The sequence below is a fragment of the Zea mays genome, chromosome 1, assembly GCF_902167145.1.
Source record: "Zea mays cultivar B73 chromosome 1, Zm-B73-REFERENCE-NAM-5.0, whole genome shotgun sequence".
Taxonomy (NCBI): Eukaryota; Viridiplantae; Streptophyta; class Magnoliopsida; order Poales; family Poaceae; genus Zea; species Zea mays.
This window is the reverse complement of record NC_050096.1, coordinates 304,044,189-304,062,919: the sequence shown is the minus strand read 5'-3', so window position 1 is coordinate 304,062,919 and position 18,731 is coordinate 304,044,189.

The window sequence follows — 18,731 nt, the reverse complement described above, 5'->3', positions numbered from 1 at the left end:
AACCAAACTTGGTCTTCTACTATAGATCTATTGCTTTGCTATAAGAGACCTAGTTTAATTCCCTACAGGTTAGCCACTACAAAGGTCCAAACATGGCTAAAGTTTACTGAAATTCAGACTTAGCCAATTAGCTAAGTCTGAAACCCAGAAGTTGATAGCCCACTTTTGAGCAAGCTTTACACTCAGTTCTATATAGTTTTTGGGTCAGATCGCTTAATCAAACTTGTACTCCAATAACAGATCTACAACTTTATTATAGTGGCCATACGCTATAACTCTATGGATAGAGTAGCAAAGAGCTCCAAAGCTGCACCAAAACATACAAATTCAGACTCATTTTGCACTAAGTCTGAAATCTGACAGCATATGTTTGAGCAAATTTCTCACCTAGTTCTAGGCAACCAATAGTGGTAGAGTTCAAGTAGTAAATGGTGTGAGCTTCACTGCTATAGGGAGAACATAGAACATGAGTTACCCGAGTTTGTAGTAGCTCCAGATATCTTTGCCACGGTAGGGCGGGAGAATTGCAGGTTGTGGTCACCAGACTCAGGTCACGGCGTGCAAGCTTTGAAGTAAACCATACCAGAGACCGGGGAGGGGTTTACACCGACTCAAACTCAAGAGCTACGTCCCCTTTTGTGATGAACATAGGCTGGACTCAAGGGTAGGAAAACCATCGCTGGACCATGCCTTAATGGTAACTGAACATGGGCAACCATCTCTGAACTTATATGACTCAGTGGGGAAATGTTCTGGGAATGCCAGCAGTGCAGGGCTCGTACACGTGTCATTCATGCTCAGCCTCATCTAAGTTCACAGCCTCAGCCCATAACACAGAATCTGGTCGAGTTTCCCAGCCAAAATATCCACCTGATCACTGAATACAGACAGGATAAATATAACTGAGAACTCCACCGGTTACAGCACCAATGGGTCCAAAATGGATATTTTTCTGCAGGGGTGTGGCCACTAGATCTTTTGTTAACCAGCCCAACCACATCTCAGCAGTGAATCCGTCCAAGTTATGCCCCCCAAGGTTCTCACTTATCTCTCATCTTCCCCTAGATTTTATAGTTGCGGCGATATTTTCTTTAGATTTTTCTGGTGTGCACTGAAGTACTTAAGTCCGACTGAAACCCTTTGTTTAGCCCCACTTTTCTCACTATTCCAAATAAGGGTAGCTCAAGCCTTTCTAAACAAACTTGTTGCCCAACCATCGCTCTTTAGGTTTACTGTGGAAGTCCAAGACCCAAAATGTGTAGACCACAAGATATGCGACTCTAAAGTTGGCTATAGCTCACTAGAAACCAAGTTCCGTTCTCTGAATTTTATAGAATCAGCCAATGTTGCCTCCTTGCATACCTCCCTATTTAGCTGCCTGGATCACCCAATTTCACTTAATAACAGACCTATCCCCTTTAACCAAAGTGATTCTCCATGCATAGTTTTTCCTTTTTTTGTATAGCAACTCATGGTTGAAAACATATAGAACAAGGGTTGGGGTGATCCAAAGTTGCCCCCATCACTCAACACTCCTGTCAGTTAACTGAACTTACTGACTGACAGAGGAAGTTCAGGTGTACTTTATTCCTAATTATGTATAGTATCTGTTAGACTAACCGTCTAGGTTTCTAGGGTTTGGGGTGTTCCCCATGTAATTACCGTCTCACCCCTCACTGTAATGGGCCTGGCCCAGTTACGGAGTCTATTAATACTACTCCCCATCCCTGGTTAGGGTTATGGGTTCCTATTCTAATATGGTATCAGCTTTGGTTTAGGTTTAGGTCCTCTCCCTGCCCAGCCGCCAGGGGCTTCTCCCTGCCCTGCCGCCGCCGGCCCCCTGCCCAGCCGCCGCCCCGGCCTTCTTCCCCAGCCGCCGGAGCTCCCTGCGCCAGCCTCTCCTCCCCCTCCCTCCCTGCTGCGCCGCCGGTTCCGCGCGCGCCTGCCCCTGCGCAGCCGCCGCCGGCCCCCTGCTTCCTCTCTCCGGCCGCGCCCCCCTCCTTCTCCGGCGTGCACCGGTCCGCGCGCTCCCACCCTCTCTCCTCCCTGCCTCTCTGCCGTGCGCGCACAGCCGCCCAGCCCCGCTCGGCCGCGTCGCTGCAGCGCGTGCCACCTCTGCCACGCGAGCCGCGCCCTGCGCGCACCCCGCGTCGCGCGTGCCAGTGCCGGCTCACCCTCTCCCCCTTCGCCGCAGTCCCCTGCTGCCAGCCGCCGCACTCCCTGCCCATGGCGGACCTTCCCCAGGACGCGCCCACCACCGGCCTGGCACACCCGCCCCTGACCGCGGGCCTGGGCGCGACCCCCGCTTCCCTGGCCGCCGGCGTCGCCTCCCTGGGCCTCCCTGCTGCCGGCCAGACCCACCCCATGGGCCCCGGCCGCTCCGTGGCAGATGCCGAGGCTCCCTACATCGTCGGCCTCCGGCCCCTCCGCGACGCCCCTTCCCCGGCCCACCGGCGTGGCTCTCCACCGGGGTTTCCTGCCCTCGCGGCACCCCCCGGTACCGACTCCACACTCGGCGACACCTTCGCTACGATCCAGGCGGCTGTGATGGCCTCGCGGGAGCGTGAGCGCGCCGCCTCCCTCGCCCTGGAACGTGAGCGTGCCCTGGGCGCCGCTCTGACCACCCAGATGGTCACCACGCAGTGTCTCCTCGGCCGCCCACCGGTCGCCCCTGTGGACCACCCGGAGGGCCCCCGCGACTCTGACCTCGACGCCGACCTCATCGCTGCTCTCCATGCTCAGGCCGCGGGTTTGCACAACATCCGGGCCCTCGTGTCCGTGGTGTTGGATCCGGCGTCCTCCCACTACCCACGCTGGCGAGGACAGGTCCTTCTCACGCTGCGGCGGTTCGTCCTCGACGATCACGTCCTCGTCGACCACGACGCTCCTCCGCCTCGCTCCTGGTGCCTCATGGACAGCGTTGTCCTCTCGTGGCTCCACGGCACCATCACCGTTGAGCTGCAGGACATCATCCGCGATCAGGCGGACACTGCACGCCAGGCGTGGCTCGCTCTCGAGGACCAGTTCCTCGGGAATCGAGATGCGCGGGCGCTCCACCTCGACGCCCAGTTCCACCTGTTCTCTCAGGGGGACCTCTCCGTGGGAGAATACTGCCACCAGATGAAGGGCCTGGCTGACTCTCTCCGCGATCTCGGCGAGCCAGTTGCCGATCGTACCCTGGTGTTGAACCTCCTGCGTGGCCTCAGCCCCCGCTACGGCCACCTGAAGGCTCTCATCAAGAGGAGCGTGCCCTTCCCCACCTTCCACGCCGTGCGGAACGAGCTTCTCCTCGAGGAGCTCACCATGGTGAATGAGGCACCCACCCCTGCCTCGGCCCTCTACAGCGCTCCTACCAGTGGTCAGCCGCCTTCAGGGGGCCCGGCCACCCGTCCTCCGTCGACCGGGGCTCCCACCCGCCCCCACCTGCCGTCCTGGCGGCCCCTCGTCCGACTTCCACGACCGACGGGGGTCGTCGCTCCCGCAAGGGCGGCCGTGGGAGCGGCGGCTCCTCTCGTGGCGGTCCCTCCGGCCGGGGTGGCGGCCACGCGTGGCCGTCATTCTACAACCCCTGGACCGGGACCATCGCCATGTGGCCGGGCCAGGCACCGCCCCCCGTCCTCCGGCGCCAGCCCTCCTGACTACACCTCACTACGGCGCACCTCCTTATGGTGTTCCCGTCGTGCCCCAGGCTCCGCCCGCGCTCCTGCCCCCGGGGACCCACACCTCGACGCCTTGGTCCCCGCCGGCCGATGGTTGGGACAGCGCCTCCCTCGCTGCTGCCTTCAGCACCATGGCGATGACCCCACCCCCCTCCGACTGGGTGATCGACTCCGGTGCCTCGTACCACACCACTCCCACGGCAGGCACGCTCTCTCGCTCTCATCCCCCTCCCCTCTCACCCATCCTCGATCGTCGTTGGAAACGGTTCCACTCTGCCAGTCACCTCAGTAGGTGCCTCGGTTCTCCCTGGGCCGTTTTACCTCAACGATGTTCTCGTAGCTCCCCACATCACTCACAATCTTCTTTCTGTTCGTCGATTCACCACTGACAACTCCTGTTCCATTGAGTTTGACCCCTCTGGTTTTTCTGTGAAGGATCTGGCCACCAGGACCCTTCTCGCCCGCTGTGACAGCTCGGGGCCTCTCTACACGCTCCAGCCCTCCACCGCCGGCGTGTCTCCACCTCCTGCCCTGGTCTCCACCACCTCCTCCACCACATGGCATCGACGTCTCGGCCATCCTGGACCCGACGTCATGACCAAGATTACCAGTAGTCTAGATCTTTCATGTAGTAAGGGACATTTTGAGGGTCTCTGTCATGCTTGTCAGTTAGGCCGACATACTCGTCTCCCATTTACTACTTCTTCTTCTCGGGCTGAGCAGGCTTTTGACCTGGTTCATTGTGATCTTTGGACCTCCCCTGTTCTCAGTCTTTCTGGCTATAAATATTATTTGGTGATTTTGGATGATTTTTCCCATTTTCTCTGGACCTTCCCGCTTCGGTTGAAGTCGGACACATTCACCACCCTCACACACTTCTTCACCTGGGTATCCACTCATTTTCGTCGCCCGGTCCGTGCTCTGCAGTGTGACAATGGCCGCGAGTTCGATAACAACGCCTCTCGCTCCTTCTTCCTCACTCATGGCGTCCAGTTGCGTCTCTCGTGTCCCTACACTTCTGCACAGAACGGCCGAGCCGAACGCATGATCCGCACCACCACTAATATGCTCCGCTGCCTCCTCTTCCAGGCGTCTCTCCCTGCCAGCTATTGGGCAGAGGCCCTGCACACTGCCACCCACCTCCTCAACCGTCTTCCCTCGAAGGCGGTACGCCACCCTACCCCCCACTTCGCCCTATACGGCACAACCCCTTCCTATGACCACCTTCGCGTGTTCGGCTGTGCCTGCTACCCTAACACTTCCGCTACCGCTCCACATAAGCTTTCTCCTCGCTCCACCCGCTGTCTATTCCTTGGCTACTCCCCTGACCACAAGGGGTACCGGTGTCTGGACCTCACCTCCCACCGCATCATCATCTCTCGTCATGTCATCTTTGACGAAGATGTGTTTCCCCTTGCTGGCTCCACCCCACCCACCGATCTTGACTCCCTCCTCGAGTCCGATCCGATTCCTCCCCGTCTTGCGCCGTTACCTGCTCCTCGTGCGGCCCCCACGACCTCTTCCGCGCCACGCGCGGCCCCGTCGACCCCGCCTGCGCCACGCGCGGCCCCGTCGACCCCGCCTGCGCCACGCGCGGCCCCGTCGATCCTGCCTGCGCCACGCGCGGCCCCGTCGACCCCGCCTGCGCCACGCGCGGCCCCGTCGATCCTGCCTGCGCCACGCGCGGCCCCGTCGACCCCGCCTGCGCCACGCGCGGCCCCGTCGACTCCGGCTCGATTCGCCAACCCCGCCCTCGTCTACCATCGCCGCGGCCACGCCACTACCTCGGCGCCCCCCGACTCGGTCCCGTTGACGAGCGCGGCCCGATTCGCCGACCCCGCCGTCGTCTATCACCGCCGTGAGCCGGCCCCACCAGCCGCTCCCGACGTTCCGGCGGCTCACTCCGAGTCGTCCGTATACCACCCGGTCGCCATCCACCGCGACCCCGGGCACGTCCACCCGATGGTGACTCGGCGCGCTGCTGGCGTTCTCCGCCCCATCGACCGGCTCATCCTGGCAGCCGCTACGACTAGCACTCCACCCGACGCTTCCCCGGTACCCTCCTTCGTTCGCACTGCCCTCGCCGACCCACATTGGCGTCGCGCTATGGAGGAGGAGTACGCGGCCCTCTTGGCCAACCACACCTGGGACCTGGTGCCGCGTCCACCAGGCACCAACGTGGTCACCGGCAAGTGGCTATTTCGCCACAAGCTGACCTCGGACAGCTCCCTCGACCGCTACAAGGCCAGTTGGGTCCTTCGGGGCTTCACCCAGCGCCCCGGAGTGGACTACGACGAGACCTTCAGCCCTGTCGTCAAGTTCGCCACTGTTCGCGCCGTCCTCTCCCTCGCCCTCTCCCGCGACTGGGCGATCCATCAGCTGGATGTCAAGAATGCCTTCCTCCATGGCACTCTGACGGAGACTGTCTACTGCAGCCAGCCCACCGGCTTCGTCGACGCTGACCGTCCGGACCTGGTTTGCCGGCTGAATCGGTCCTTGTACGGCCTCAAGCAGGCGCCACGGGCTTGGTACAGTCGCTTCGCCTCCTACCTGGCCTCCGTCGGCTTCGTCGACGCCAAGTCGGACACGTCCCTGTTCATCTACCGGCGCGGCGACGACACCGTCTACCTCCTGCTCTACGTCGACGACATTGTGCTCACGGCATCCACCGCCGACCTCCTACACCGCACGATCGTCGCCCTTCAGCGGGAGTTCGCGATGAAGGACCTGGGGCCCCTCCACCACTTCCTCGGCATCACCGCCGAACGTCGGCCTCAGGGTCTCTTCCTCCACCAGCGCCAGTACGCCATCGACATCCTGGAGCGGGCTGGCATGTCTGACTGCAAGCCCTGCTCCACGCCTGTCGACACTCAGGCGAAGCTTTCTGAGGACGACGGGCCTCCGGTCGCCGACGCGACGTCATACCGGAGCCTCACCGGTGCGCTCCAGTACCTCACGTTCTCCAGGCCCAACATCGCCTACGCCGTCCAGCAGGTGTGCCTGCATATGCACACTCCGCGGGAGCCCCATCTCACTGCGCTCAAGCGGATCCTACGCTACCTCCGTGGCTCCCTCGACTACGGCCTCCTACTCCGCCCATCCCAGACGTCGGAGCTCGTGGTCTACACCGACGCTGACTGGGCTGGCTGTCCCGACACGCGCCGGTCCACCTCCGGCTACACCGTCTTCCTGGGCGCCAACCTCGTCTCTTGGGCCGCCAAGAGGCAGCCCGTCGTCTCTCGCTCCAGCGCTGAGGCCGAGTACCGCGCCGTGGCCAACGGTGTGGCCGAGGCCTCCTGGCTGCGCCAGCTCCTCCACGAGCTCCACAGTCCTCTTCAGCGCGCCACACTCGTCTACTGCGACAACGTCAGTGCGGTCTACCTCTCCACCAACCCCGTGCAGCATCAGCGCACAAAGCACGTAGAGATCGACCTACACTTCGTCCGCGAGCGTGTCGCTGCCGGTGACGTTCGGGTTCTCAGCGTCCCCACCACGCTGCAGTTCGCCGACATCTTCACCAAGGGACTGCCGTCGAGTGTATTTCTAGACTTTCGATCTAGTCTCAACATCTGTACAGGATAGAGTTGTGACTGCGGGGGGTGTTAGACTACCCGTCTAGGTTTCTAGGGTTTGGGGTGTTCCCCATGTAATTACCGTCTCACCCCTCACTGTAATGGGCCTGGCCCAGTTACGGAGTCTATTAATACTACTCCCCATCCCTGGTTAGGGTTATGGGTTCCTATTCTAATAGTATCAAGCCCATCTCTTTTTAGGAAAATTGTTCACTGTACTATGGTTTTTAAACGTACTACACAAAGCATGGTTCATAGCTCTATGAATCAAACACTAGAGAGCCCCAAAGTTGGGCTCATCACACTGAAACTGATTTTCAGTTGACTAAAACAGCCTGCTGCACCATCTGCATCTCCCTGCTCAAGCCTTGTTATTGCACAACTTCACATGGCAACAAACCCATCTTTGTTAACCAAAAGTATTCTCCAACTATAGCTCTATTAGTTTGTTGCAGCAGTCCAAGACCAAAAATGCAGGGATCAAAAGTTACAGTGCCCCAAACAGCTTCCAAACTCACTAAATCTCCTAGCAATAGTCAACTAAATGAGTCCTCTCTCAAGTGTGACAGAGAACCTTTGGAGACACATTACTCCCACTTTTATGTAGCACCAGCCTAGCACTGCTTAAATAAGTTTGTTCTCCTAGATATGGTCTTCCATTTTTCTGTAAAGTTTTCTGTCCAAAATTACCAGGATTTGGCACAATAGAGCTCCAAACAGAGCACCAAACTGTAAATTCAGGTTTTAGTGGTCTGCACAAAAATTCAGTTTGTGCACACTAACAGTCCATTTTCAGTCTACTTTTTCTCCACATTTTTTTGTAGGATCATATCCATCACCCATAAAGACATTTGTACACCAACTTATGGTATTCAATTCCTCTATAGAAACCATAGTTCAAAACCTTATGGATTATGCACAAGGAAGCTCCAAAGTCTGTCACAACCACTGAAATTCAGACTTATATACCATTCCAAATCTGAAAATTCAGAATTCAGCCACCTAGCTGATAGTCCAACTTTGAACACCTTTTTCTCCTAGTTGTATATAGTTCCAGGGCTGTGACACTTAATAACAGTTGTTCTATTATACTTATTCTACAAGTTTGCTATAGCGGTCATTAACCAAAACCTCTTGGATTCCAAACTACAATAGCTCAAAGTTTGCTCCAATTGCTGAAATTCAGACTCTGAATTCTACCAAGTCTGAAATCCAGAAAGTCTGTTAGCTCTACTTTGGACCAGTTTTTCTCTAAGTTCCAAATAGCTTTAGAGCTAGGTGACTCAACCAAACTTATACTACTCATGTAGCTCTATAACTTTGTTATAATGACCATCTTCAAAATGTTTATAGATCAGAAGTTATAAAGGACCAAAATTGCCTAGTTGCTACTATTTTCAGCAATTCCAATTTGAGCTCAAAACTGAACTTTTGTGATTTACTCCAATTTTCTTCACAGAACTTGGAAATCTCCAAATCCACTTTTGGGCTAGTTGAGGGTTTCAAATGTGACTCCTTCTCATCTAGTGATTTATCAACTCAATCCATACTCCTAAAAGCCAAGTGACTCCCCTTAATCTCAATCCAACTCTAGTACATGAAACTCATGTCCAAAGTGTCCTTGGTTTAGGAGTTGCTTTGTTTATCCACAAATCACAAGGAAGGTTTTCAAATCTCACTTAAGGTTTTTAAGGTTAATCAAGTTCATGAATTAATTCTTCCACTTAACCTACCTCCGAAATCATAGTTTCTCTCGGTTCTAAGTCTTTCCTTTAGCACTCGAAGACTCCAATTTGCTACTTGCTCAAGAGATGACCTACTCTTGTCTAGCTTAAGCCAAGTCCTTAAACTAAACTCTAAACCCACACACAACATCACACTTTTGAAAAAGTTTAACCTAGTGAATGCATTCTAGGTATATCAAACAAGATAATGCAAGTGCTTATGATGACATGACAAGGTTTTAGTTATCGTAACACCAGGGGTGTTACAGTCTTCCCCCCTAAAAAGAAATCTCGTCCCGAGATTTAAAACTCTAGGCTAGGTAATGGAAAAGGAAATGTGTCACTGGCTTATTTCCCATTACTCCTACAAAGCAGGGGTGTGCCCCTATTGGTTCATATCAGAAATAAACTACACAAATCCTAGGACTTACGAGAACCTAGGAACTCAGGAAGATGTTTTTCTAAATACTCCTCCGATTCTCATATGGTTTATCTTCCGGGTGTTGGTTCCACTGTATCTATAAAACTTGATAACTCATCTTTGAGTGACCCAATCCTTTTAATTCAAAACCTTTACGGAACATTCCTAGTGGGTTAAATCTAGTTCAAGGTTAACACCGAAAATCTCAACAACATGCTCGGGGACTCGAAGACATTTCTTTAACCGGGGCATGTGGAACATGTTGTGCATTGTTGACAAATTCTTTGGCAACTGTACCTTATAAACTACTGGTCCACCAAATGAATTGAGTTCCAAGGTTTCACGAATAGGAAAAGGTATTATAGAAAAGCAAAGATAGGTAGCATGAATAGGATGGATGAAACATGTACTAAGCTACTATATAGGGGCTAACTTAAAATTGTATGTCATGATGCATGCTCGACCTATTCGTCCTCACAATTCTTGCCAACATATAGTGGCTTTCACGTTCTATGGCGGCGGCATACCTACTCACTCCGTCATTGAATACTAGTCGCACTTTCCTATTGTTTAGTTAGTGTACCTGCAGAAAATTGCATTATAGTTGTGGGTTAGTGGTTAGCATCCTAACTAAGCCACCTTATAGTTCTTATCTTAACTATATACTATTTGCACTTCGACTATTAGGACTTGCTTATTCATTCTTAAGTTTTTTTTTAAATAATTTGGACTCAAAATCCTTTTGAAGTCTATCAAAGGATTACTTTAATATCCATGATAATGGGGGATCGCTCCGATACCAATCTGTGGCAGCCCTCCCAAGTTATTAGGCCCACATGCACCAATCCTTGCCTTGATGGCCTCAGATGGCTATGCACGTGTACCAGGTAACTTAACAAGGCTATCACGAGTTCAACCACTTGAACTCATCATCCCAAGGATCTCCCACCATACATGCATATTACAGTAATCACATTCGATACACACACTTCGGAGATAAGAGCGGAAGACTTTACAAAACATTCTTTTCATTTCTAAAACTGAAGGTTATTACATAAGAAGTTACATTTATTACAAGTCCTTATATACTCAAAGTGCATAACTTATTACAATAGCAGGAAGGTAGGAACCCTCCAAAGCTTAAACATAAGCCTAACTAATCTTCCTCCAGAACTGGAAACGCCCTCCAGCCTAAGGAACACCTAGAGTACTCCTCATCACCTACAACAACATGGGTTCGAAAACCCTGAGTACGGAGTGTACTTTCGCAAGTCTTACCCGACTAAGGAAAAATGACTCTCAAGGATATGCTGGTTAAATAGGAATCAAGGAAAAGGCTTTAGCAAGAATCAACTTAGATACTTTTGCAGAAATAGCTTACTAAAGTGAGTCCTTACTTTCAATATTTTAACGCCAGATTAGATATTAATAGACTCTGGTTGCATCTAGTCTAATTTCACCATCTCATCAATACAACATCATTTTTATTCATAATGTTCACATCCTGACTTAGGTTGCAGGGCAGCGATCAAGTCTCCACTCTCCGGGGATATAACGGCGATCCGAATCGATTTACTCAGCTGAGGATCTCTAACCACACGACATATGTAGCAATTAACCCTTGCATATGTCAACCGTTCCCACGGATCCTCCACTGCATGAACAGGTCCGCGCCACCCGAGAGCGCACCACCCCTTTTAGGCGGTCCTTTGCCAGGAGGGTACGTGCCACTCTCGCCATCTCTCCACTCCCAGTGCGCGATTGTCTTTTCATGTATGGAATAGCCGGGTTCAAGCTTACCCTGTCCCATATCCAGGGCATGTGGCCAGTTAAGATAGTCCTTGATCATACAGGCCTACATACGCATCCAATCCTTAATTAACCTGGGTAGAACATCACCTGTTCCTAGCCCAAGTCCCGATTTAAGTACTTCCATCCTTAGAATTGTTTGTGTTCCTTAGGATGAAAAAGCACATTATAGGGAACTTTGCAGTAAGATCTCACCATGCTCCCAATGAAAATATTCTTGCAGGTAGAAGCCATCCTTCCTCAGGATAACCCCTGAGCTAGGCATTACTGCAAAAGACAACCTCTATCCACAAGATCTAAGCAGGGCTAAGCATTTTTGTAAATCATATTTTGATACTTCATCAGAAGTATCTATAAAGGTATGGATATCAAGGTAGTCAATGCATCAAATAGTTTCCAAGCAATCCCTATAAACTTAATGCACATTTCACTAGACTTAAAGTGTATAAAAATCTTTTAAAAAACACAAGGAAGTGGCAAATGCACCGGGGCTTGCCTTTGTTGCAGAGAAGAGGTACTCGATCCCTCTATTAAACCCCAGTTAGATGGCTCCTCCACTTGATCAGCAGCCACTGGAGTAGATTCCTCTTCAGTCACCACTTCAGGTTGAATCTTCACTCCTTCTGGTAGGAGTTCTATATGAAATGACATGATCATGGATGTTTATGCTTATGCAACTTGAAAAGAAAATACTAAGAAGCATCGCAAGACTTACACCTCTCTAATGGTGCATTAAATTTGAGCAAACACACGGAAAATCCATTTTCCCAATCTGAAACGGCACATTACTAGGTCTGACAGAGAGTTTTGTCACTCCTTTTTCTCCAAATTCTACAAAGTAGCAAGCCAACACTTTGCATGAGACTTGCTCTCCTTTACATGGTCTTTGACTTTGCTATAGCATTCTTACCCCAATTTTTCTTGGATTAATTACCACAAGGACCCAAAACTGAATAAACACACAAATTCAGACTTAAATATTATTCTAAGTCTGAATCCTAACACCTGACAGTCCACCTTTTGGCCACTTTTATTTCCAAATTTATGTAGAACCAAGTCCACCTCACTTTACAAAACTTAGTCTCTTTACTATGGTCTCCAGGTTTGCTATGGAAACTTTAATCCAAAACCCCACGAATCAGTCACAAATGAATTCCAAACTAGGCATCCTGCTGTAATTCAGTTTACAGAACTGAATAACAAAATTCAATTATGTACAGTCTGACGGTCCAACTTTAGCCAACCTTTTTTTCCAATTCCAAATAGCTTACAGGGTATGGCCTTTAACCAAACTTGGTCTTCTACTATAGATCTATTGCTTTGCTATAAGAGACCTAGTTTAATTCCCTACAGGTTAGCCACTACAAAGGTCCAAACATGGCTAAAGTTTACTGAAATTCAGACTTAGCCAATTAGCTAAGTCTGAAACCCAGAAGTTGATAGCCCACTTTTGAGCAAGCTTTACACTCAGTTCTATATAGTTTTTGGGTCAGATCGCTTAATCAAACTTGTACTCCAATAACAGATCTACAACTTTATTATAGTGGCCATACGCTATAACTCTATGGATAGAGTAGCAAAGAGCTCCAAAGCTGCACCAAAACATACAAATTCAGACTGAATTTGCACTAAGTCTGAAATCTGACAGCTTATGTTTGAGCAAATTTCTCACCTAGTTCTAGGCAACCAATAGTGGTAGAGTTCAAGTAGTAAATGGTGTGAGCTTCACTGCTATAGGGAGAACACAGAACATGAGTTACCCGAGTGTGTAGTAGCTCCAGATATCTTTGCCACGGTAGGGCGGGAGAATTGCAGGTTGTGGTCACCAGACTCAGGTCACGGCGTGCAAGCTTTGAAGTAAACCATACCAGAGACCGGGGAGGGGTTTACACCGACTCAAACTCAAGAGCTACGTCCCCTTTTGTGATGAACATAGGCTGGACTCAAGGGTAGGAAAACCATCGCTGGACCTTGCCTTAATGGTAACTGAACATGGGCAACCATCTCTGAACTTATATAAGACTCAGTGGGGAAATGTTCTGGGAATGCCAGCAGTGCAGGGCTCGTACACGTGTCATTCATGCTCAGCCTCATCTAAGTTCACAGCCTCAGCCCATAACACAGAATCTGGTCGAGTTCCCCAGCCAAAATATCCACCTGATCACTGAATACAGACATGATAAATATAACTGAGAACTCCACCGGTTACAGCACCAATGGGTCCAAAATGGATATTTTTCTGCAGGGGTGAGGCCACTAGATCTTTTGTTAACCAGCCCAACCACATCTCAGCAGTGAATCCGTCCAAGTTATGCCCCCAAGGTTCTCACTTATCTCTCATCTTCCCCTAGATTTTATAGTTGCGGCGATATTTTCTTTAGATTTTTCTGGTGTGCACTGAAGTACTTAAGTCCGACTGAAACCCTTTGTTTAGCCCCACTTTTCTCACTATTCCAAATAAGGGTAGCTCAAGCCTTTCTAAACAAACTTGTTGCCCAACCATCGCTCTTTAGGTTTACTGTGGAAGTCCAAGACCCAAAATGTGTAGACCACAAGATATGCGACTCTAAAGTTGGCTATAGCTCACTGGAAACCAAGTTCCGTTCTCTGAATTTTACAGAATCAGCCAATGTTGCCTCCTTGCATACCTCCCTATTTAGCTGCCTGGATCACCCAATTTCACTTAATAACAGACCTCTCCCCTTTAACCAAAGTGATTCTCCAAGCATAGTTTTTCCTTTTTTTGTATAGCAACTCATGGTTGAAAACATATAGAACAAGGGTTGGGGTGATCCAAAGTTGCCCCCATCACTCAACACTCCTGTCAGTTAACTGAACTTACTGACTGACAGAGGAAGTTCAGGTGTACTTTATTCCTAATTATGTATAGTATCAAGCCCATCTCTTTTTAGGAAAATTGTTCACTGTACTATGGTTTTTAAACGTACTACACAAAGCATGGTTCATAGCTCTATGAATCAAACACTAGAGAGCCCCAAAGTTGGGCTCATCACACTGAAACTGATTTTCAGTTGACTAAAACAGCCTGCTGCACCATCTGCATCTCCCTGCTCAAGCCTTGTTGTTGCACAACTTCACATGGCAACAAACCCATCTTTGTTAACCAAAAGTATTCTCCAACTATAGCTCTATTAGTTTGTTGCAGCAGTCCAAGACCAAAAATGCAGGGATCAAAAGTTACAGTGCCCCAAACAGCTTCCAAACTCACTAAATCTCCTAGCAATAGTCAACTAAATGAGTCCTCTCTCAAGTGTGACAGAGAACCTTTGGAGACACATTACTCCCACTTTTATGTAGCACCAGCCTAGCACTGCTTAAATAAGTTTGTTCTCCTAGATATGGTCTTCCATTTTTCTGTAAAGTTTTCTGTCCAAAATTACCAGCATTTGGCACAATAGAGCTCCAAACAGAGCACCAAACTGTAAATTCAGGTTTTAGTGGTCTGCACAAAAATTCAGTTTGTGCACACTAACAGTCCATTTTCAGTCCACTTTTTCTCCACATTTTTTTGTAGGATCATATCCATCACCCATAAAGACATTTGTACACCAACTTATGGTATTCAATTCCTCTATAGAAACCATAGTTCAAAACCTTATGGATTATGCACAAGGAAGCTCCAAAGTCTGTCACAACCACTGAAATTCAGACTTATATACCATTCCAAATCTGAAAATTCAGAATTCAGCCACCTAGCTGATAATCCAACTTTGAACACCTTTTTCTCCTAGTTGTATATAGTTCTAGGGCTGTGACACTTAATAACAGTTGTTCTATTATACTTATTCTACAAGTTTGCTATAGCGGTCATTAACCAAAACCTCTTGGATTCCAAACTACAATAGCTCAAAGTTTGCTCCAATTGCTGAAATTCAGACTCTGAATTCTACCAAGTCTGAAATCCAGAAAGTCTGTTAGCTCTACTTTGGACCAGTTTTTCTCTAAGTTCCAAATAGCTTTAGAGCTAGGTGACTCAACCAAACTTATACTACTCATGTAGCTCTATAACTTTGTTATAATGACCATCTTCAAAATGTTTATAGATCAGAAGTTATAAAGGACCAAAATTGCCTAGTTGCTACTATTTTCAGCAATTCCAATTTGAGCTCAAAACTGAACTTTTGTGATTTACTCCAATTTTCTTCACAGAACTTGGAAATCTCCAAATCCACTTTTGGGCTAGTTGAGGGTTTCAAATGTGACTCCTTCTCATCTAGTGATTTATCAACTCAATCCATACTCCTAAAAGCCAAGTGACTCCCCTTAATCTCAATCCAACTCTAGTACATGAAACTCATGTCCAAAGTGTCCTTGGTTTAGGAGTTGCTTTGTTTATCCACAAATCACAAGGAAGGTTTTCAAATTTCACTTCAGGTTTTTAAGGTTAATCAAGTTCATCAATTAATTCTTCCACTTAACCTACCTCCGAAATCATAGTTTTTCTCGGTTCTAAGTCTTGCCTTTAGCACTCGAAGACTCCAATTTGCTACTTGCTCAAGAGATGACCTACTCTTGTCTAGCTTAAGCCAAGTCCTTAAACTAAACTCTAAACCCACACACAACATCACACTTTTGAAAAAGTTTAACCCAGTGAATGCATTCTAGGTATATCAAACAAGATAATGCAAGTGCTTATGATGACATGACAAGGTTTTAGTTATCGTAACACCAGGGGTGTTACAATAATCTTCACCATCAAACGTTGGTGGTTTGCCTAATGGGACAGAAAGTAAAGGTGTATGTTTAGGAATGCGAGGATAGCGTAGGGGAATCTTACTAAACTTCTTGCGCTCATGGCGCTTAGAAGTAATGGACGACGCGTCGGAGCCGGAGGTGGAAGGCGATGAAGTATCGGTCTCGTAGTAGACCACCTTCCTCATCTTCTTTTTCTTATCGCGACTCCGATGCGACTTGTGGGAAGGGGACTTCTTCTCCTTCCCCTTCCCCTTGTTGCGGGACTCTTTCGATGAAGCCTTCCCGTGGCTTGTAGTGGGCTTGTCGCCGGTCTTCATCTCCTTCTTGGCGTGATCTCCCGACATCACTTCGAGCGGTTAGGCTCTAATGAAGCACCAGGCTCTGATACCAATTGAAAGTCGCCTAGAGGGGGGTGAATAGGGCGAAACTGAAATTTACAAAGTTAATCACAACTAAAAGCCGGGTTAGCGTTAGAAATGTAAGCGAGTCCGAGAGAGGGCGTGAAAACAAATCGCAAGCGAATAAAGAGTGAGACACAAGGATTTGTTTTACCGAGGTTCGGTTTTTGCAAACCTACTCCCCGTTGAGGTGGTCACAAAGACCGGGTCTCTTTCAACCCTTTCCCTCTCTCAAATGGTCCCTCGGACCGAGTGAGCTTCTCTTCTCAAACAATTGGAACACGAAGTTCCCGCAAGGACCACCACACGATTGGTGTCTCTTGCCTCAATTACAAGTGAGTTTGATCTCAAGAAAGAATGAGAAAGAAGGAAGCAATCCAAGCGCAATAGCTCAAAAGAACACAACAAATCTCTCTCACTAATCACTAAAGCCTTGTGTGGAATTGGGAGAGGATTTGATCACTTTGGTGTGTCTTGTATTGAATGTTTAGCTCTTGTAAGTAGTTGGAAGGTGGAAAACTTGGATGACTTGAATGCGGGGTGGTTGGGGTTACCACCAAACTAGCCGTTTGGTGGAGGCTGCTGTCGCATGGCGCACCGAACGGTCCGGTGCGCCAGCCACGTCACCTGGCCGTTAGGGTTCGACCGTTGGAGCTCTGTCTTGTGGGCCCGCCTGGCTGTCCGGTGGCACACCGGACAAGTCCTGTAGACTGTCCGGTGTGCCACCCGCGCGTGCACTGCTCCTCTGCGCACGCAGGCGCGCATTTAATGCGTTGCAGTCGACCGTTGCGCGCGAAGTAGTCGTTGCTCCGCTGGCTCACCGGACAGTCCGGTGTGCACCGGACATGTCCGGTGAATTTTAGCGGAGCGGATTCCCGAAGCTGGCGAGTTCGAAGTCGCTCTCCCCTGGGGCACCGGACACTGTCCGGTGGTACACCGTACAGTCCAGTGAATTATAGCGAAGCGCCTCTGAGAATTCCCGAAGGTGCGAAGTTTAGCTTGGAGTCCCCTGGTGCACCGGACACTGTCCGATGGCACACCGGACAGTCCGGTGCGCTAGACCAGGGCACACTTCGGTTATCCCTTGCTCTTTTTATTGAACCCTTTTCTTGGACTTTTATTGGCTTTTTGTGAACCTTTGGCACCTGTAGAACTTATAGACTAGAGCAAACTAGTTAGTTCAATTATTTGTGTTGGGCAATTCAACCACCAAAATCATTTAGGAAATAGGTGTAAGCCTAATTCCCTTTCACAAGGAACAAAGCCCGACTTGTGGCCAAGGGGTATTCACAAGTCGAAGGTTTGGATTTCGGTGAAACCTATGCACCCGTAGCTAGGCTAGAATCAATTCGCATATTACTTGCCTATGCTACTTACCATGGCTTCAAGCTTTATCAAATCGACGTGAAAAGTGCTTTCCTCAATGGACCAATCAAGGAAGAGGTCTATGTTGAGCAACCTCCTGGCTTTGAAGATAGTGAGTACCCTAACTTTGTATATAAACTCTCTAAGGCGCTTTATGGGCTCAAGCAAGCCCCAAGAGCTTGGTATGAATGCCTAAGAGATTTCCTTATCACTAATGGCTTCAAAGTCGAAAAGGCTGATCCTACTTTATTTACTAAAACTATTTACAATGATTTGTTTGTATGCCAAATTTATGTTGATGATATTATATTTGGGTCTACTAACGAATCTACATTTGAGGAATTTAGTAGGATCATGACACAAAAATTCGAGATGTCGATGATGGGGGAGTTGAAGTACTTCTTGGGATTTCAAGTGAAGCAACTCCAAGAGGGCACCTTCATTAGCCAAACGAAGTATATTCAAGATATTCTAAACAAGTTTGGGATGAAGGATGTCAAGCCCATCAAGACACCCATGGGAACCAATGGGCATCTCGACCTCGACACAGGAGGTAAATCCGTCGATCAAAAGGTATATCGGTCGATGATAGGCTCTTACTTTATTTATGTGCATCTTGACCGGATATTATGCTTTCCGTATACATGTGTGCAAGATTCCAAGCCGACCCTAAGGAAGCTCACCTTACGGTCGTAAAACGAATCTTGAGATATCTAGTTCATACTCCTAATTTTGGGCTTTGGTACCCTCGGGGATCCACATTTGATTTAATTGGTTATTCGGATGCCGATTGGGCGGGGTGTAAAATTAATAGAAAGAGCACATCGGGGACTTGCCAGTTCTTGGGAAGGTCTCTGGTGTCTTGGGCTTCAAAGAAGCAAAATTCCGTAGCTCTTTTTACCGCCGAAGCCGAGTATATTGCCGCAGGCCATTGTTGCGCGCAATTACTTTGGATGAGGCAAACCCTTAGGGACTATGATTACAAATTAACCAAAGTTCCTCTTCTATGTGATAATGAGAGTGCAATCCGCATGGCGGATAATCCCGTGGAACATAGCCGCACTAAA